The sequence below is a fragment of the Austrofundulus limnaeus genome, unplaced genomic scaffold, assembly GCF_001266775.1.
Source record: "Austrofundulus limnaeus strain Quisiro unplaced genomic scaffold, Austrofundulus_limnaeus-1.0 Scaffold174, whole genome shotgun sequence".
Lineage (NCBI taxonomy): Eukaryota > Metazoa > Chordata > Actinopteri > Cyprinodontiformes > Rivulidae > Austrofundulus > Austrofundulus limnaeus.
In genome coordinates, this window is record NW_013952576.1 from 1,205,319 (window position 1) to 1,209,874 (window position 4,556).

Sequence of the window (4,556 nt, forward strand, 5' to 3'; positions counted from 1 at the left end):
AGGGTTGTTGCTTGGTGCTCACTCATATTTTCCTTCACTCATTTAACACATTTAACTAGAGGGGCGTCAGGTCACCTAACGCCCCCCTGTTCTGTTTTATGACTCCTATCAGCTGCAACGTCTCAGGACATCATGTTAAATCAGTCCACCAAGTTTTTTATTTTATTCTTTTACTCTACATAAGTTTTGTAAACTACCTAAGTGGCCGAGGGTCTCGTGTATGTCATATAAACATCACAAACTGAACATTTCATGGTTAAAGGCACAGTGTGTAGGATTTGTTGTTTTCAGTGACATCTAGTGGTTCAGTGGTTGAATCCTCCTCCCTGGTCCTCCCCCCAACCCCACCCCCCACTTCCAAACGCTACGGTGTCTCTCAGGTGTCAAAAACCTTTGATAATTCCAACCGCGATGTCTACCAGCAGCTAGTGATGGTTTAAATGGTAAGATTATGAGCTTTAATAAGTAAAATAATAATACCAGCTACGTTTACATGCACAAAATGTTTTAATCGGATTGAAATTTATTCAGATTAAATAATCCAAATGTACTGTTTACATGGACACAATCCGATCATGAAAAGTGTTTACATGCACCGGAGTTTTATTCAGAATAAAAGTCTGGACATGCGCAGTGTTGTAAACGTTCAGCTCTACTTCCATGTTACAAACGTAAACAAAGCTCCTCTGTGCCTCAGGAGGGACCCGTGTCAGCTTTTAATAACAGTAGAGACGCCGTTACTCCTATGGTCTTAAATATAAACAAGTTTAACAAATCAAGAACCTTGTTTTTTGATAAAATTGTGAATGAAATTTGTGGATCTTTACGATAAATTAAAATAACTTTTAAAACCCACCTAGGGAACATGGCAAGTTGTTTTTATTTAATTTTTAATATATATAATTTTTTTGACTGGGTTGTTAAACAGAGAATCATCTTTGCTTTAATATGGGGTGAACAAATGTTCTGTTAGTTAATGTGGTTTAATTAGAAAAACTCAGTGAATCTCACAGACAGCCTGCGCACACAGCGACGCTCATACAGCAGTCTCTCAGGAGGAGAGTTTAGTCACTCACACAGAGTTGGACAGATCTGTTCAATAACAACATTCTGAACATATATTTAATATAAAGTTGGGTTTTACAGACCAAAGTCTCTGGTAGTTCAGGAGCAAAGTGCAGGAGGAGWTGTATGGACTGATCGCTGCAGCAACTCCAGTCGAGCCGGCTCGCTGCTTCAACCAAACTTGCTGAAACTGAAAATCCCGCCCTGCTCTGCTCTGATTGGACAAAACAGCTCTGGACTTCGTCTGATTTGTTGAAGGCAGTGTCCATTTAATCCTTATATCAGGGTCCCWCTGTAGCGCACTGAACAACAATCCATTCACACCAGTGCAGCTGGATTCTTTTTTATTTTTATTTAAGAAATCAGGTCGCATTTGTGACCAAACTGGTCTCACTTATAGAGCCCTGCTAACTGTTGTTTTGACAGACAACCAGTTACAAGCTTAGGGACGCAAGGGAGCTTTATGACGTTACATCTGGTGCACTTTTTCCTTTTTTGACCGCACATGCGCCGTTTATGTGCCACTCTGTGTGTGTGTGTGTGTGTGTGTGTGTGTGTGTGTGTGTGTGTGTGTGCGAGCGCAAACAAATCACTGTTGCCTTGCTTGAGTGGTCTTCAGGACTGTGGTGACCCCCTCTCTGGTTTGTTAGGACCCATCCATAACGTCACATCAAACGTTGCAGGCTCTTTGCAGGTTTGTAGRACTGAACAGGTAGAGATGGGATATATCACACAAAGGCCTCAGTCCTTATGGTTCCTCTGAGCCAAGTTCTGTCCTCACAGCAGGTCTCAGAGGGTGAAGGGTACGAGTCAGAGGAGGGGGGTCATGTCTTGGTCTTATGCCCTACCTCATAATGGTCGCCAAGCATTAGGTTACATGTTTGATACCATAAGATATAACCATCAGAACTATCAGGTATGGTGACAGGGTGGAAGAATAAAAATAARTAAATATAATAACACTCATAGTAGCGCAGAAGGAGGTTGCTCTTTGGTTAAGACCTAATGAGACTTTTCACTTTATTAGATTCTGTCCCTCACCACAAGTTGAGTCAGTTCYTTAGGTAAATAGCTACGCATAGGAGACCACATACCAAATGAAATATTTCTCATTACCCCTAAGAACTGCATTAATCCTTTCGTGTGGGAGGACCCTAAATATTTCTCTGTACCACTGTGTAACAGTTGGCAGCTTAACCTTAATCCAGTTGATCAAAATACATTTCCTAGCCAGYAGCAACAATTTGTCACAAAGTTTGAAGTGTGGTTGTGTTAGAGTGACTGATTTTAATGGGAGCCAAGGAAGAACAATCCTGGGTCATGGCTGATTGACACWAAACACACCACTCAGCTCTTTTTTGCACCCCAAAMTATTYTAATCAGTTTGCATTGTCAGAAATWACCCTTTGAGATGTACACAGCWAAGAGTGTCAGTGCCGCTAGCAAGCATCTCATTCAGCTGAGCTCCTCTGTTACTTCTTTGCTAGTTAGCATATTCTGCCTTGTGATTTGCTCTTCAGCTGATTTATTAGCGGCAGATTTAGCTATCTTGGAGTTGGGCATCGTGGGTTGCTATAAGATCGACCTAAAGCTTGTCAGTTTTGATTAAAGTGAAAAAATAATTGTTTAGAGAGAAGTGGGAGCCCAACGATGAACGTTCGCTCAAGGTGACTGCATCACGCCCTCCCCCCCTCTTATTTATTTTTAATAACTATTTAAAAAGATAAATTTGGCCTACCTTTCATTTGATCAATATTTAATGCTAAAGTGTAGAGTTCCAAGTAATTATAAAGATTCTGCTTCAGTGGTAATGAGWTCTRATGATAAAAGKGTGAATAAATAAATCAAGTTGTTATTTGTCAATAARCTTGACTTGGTGCCCTAAATTTAGGAGTGAAGGATTTTGTAGGAAAAAGACAGAAAAAGGGAAGGAAAGAAGAGCTGTGACTGTGTGACTGTGATGTTCAAATTTACTTTAAAAATATTTTCAAAATAAAAACTGAAACATTGTCGTGAACTTAAACTCAACACAGAATCCTAAAATGTTTATTTGCAGGGCAGAGATTAAATATAATGGAGTAGATTATTCAGCATTGTAAAGACGCAACAGTTTTCAGTGAACTAATGTAGTTTGATGAGAAATTTTACTTTACACATATGAGAAATTGAGGATCATACTTGTGTTTTTGTGTAAAACCAGGAACCAGGTTTTGAGCKGAATTCATCTTCCAGAGGAATAAAAAAATGACGAGGCAAAGTGAAGGCCTTTTTCCTTCTCAAACAGGACTAACTGACCCCCACATCTAATGGTTATGTACTCATGTGCCACAAAGTCCCATTGCTGACTGTAAGATTTATTATTGCTGCTGGACATTTGACCTTCTTCTTTGCTACATAGTCACTTCTATTGTCATTGTATTGTCACTGCCATTTGCTACTGCTGCCCATGTWTCCCATCAGTAAGTCAATTTAATGCCCTGAAACCAAGAGAAACGCTTAAACTTTCTGAACTAAATTAAAACAAACTGCAGCTAAATTAAAACAAGCTGCTTCTGTTTTCTGTGTAATCTGAGATTTTCATTAAGATGTTACTTTAAATTGGTTGTGATGTTCGAAGTTATTTTGATAGATTCAGAGGGGTACAAACAATTAAAAGCTGTATTGTCAGAGTTTATTGCTGAAATTAGCAATGAAACTGATTTATATTTTAATTCAGACAGCTCCTGTGCATGTTTCACTTCAACACTCACAACCCCTAAAACAGAAGGCGTGGATAATAGAAGCCATACAATTATTGCAGCCAGGACCTTGAACTCMTCCTTGTGCTTTAAGAGCCTGGCTGCATGCCAGAGCCTTTGTGAAGCCATTAAACAAAAAGACAGTTGCTACTGCAGTGTTGACCTGTAATGTTGCTGGACAAAACATCGGGATGATCACACTCTTTGTGCRTCATAAATAAGATCACAAAACTAAATACTAACACATTCATCATTTGACCAATATCGTGTTATGTTATGAATGTTACTGGCATTGGGGCGTACAGTAGGTCATCAGATCACCAACAGCACTCAGTTTAATCTTCAAGAAAACTAAAATTACCAGGCATCTAGTATTTTAATAAAATCAAAGGGCTAGAATTTCATTAAAAACCTCATATCACCACCTTCATACCAGACTTTTAAACTAAGATTATCTTGTCATTAAAAATGATGGAGTTATAGCCATTTCAGTTAAACTTTATATGATATCACCAGTGTAGCATTTTCCTCCTTTAATTAATAATTTCTGATTAGATGTAACTGGTCTTATTTCTGCTTAAAAGAAGAAATCAAACCCCACTAACTTCAGACTTTTTTTCAAGGATTTCAAATGGAACTTTCCCTTTGTGCCTCGAATTAGCATATCTTACACAAACTCAACAGACATCATGACGCCTCAGAGAACAAACTGAAAGAATTTACATTGCCACAAGTCCTTGTGCTTCCAACCCC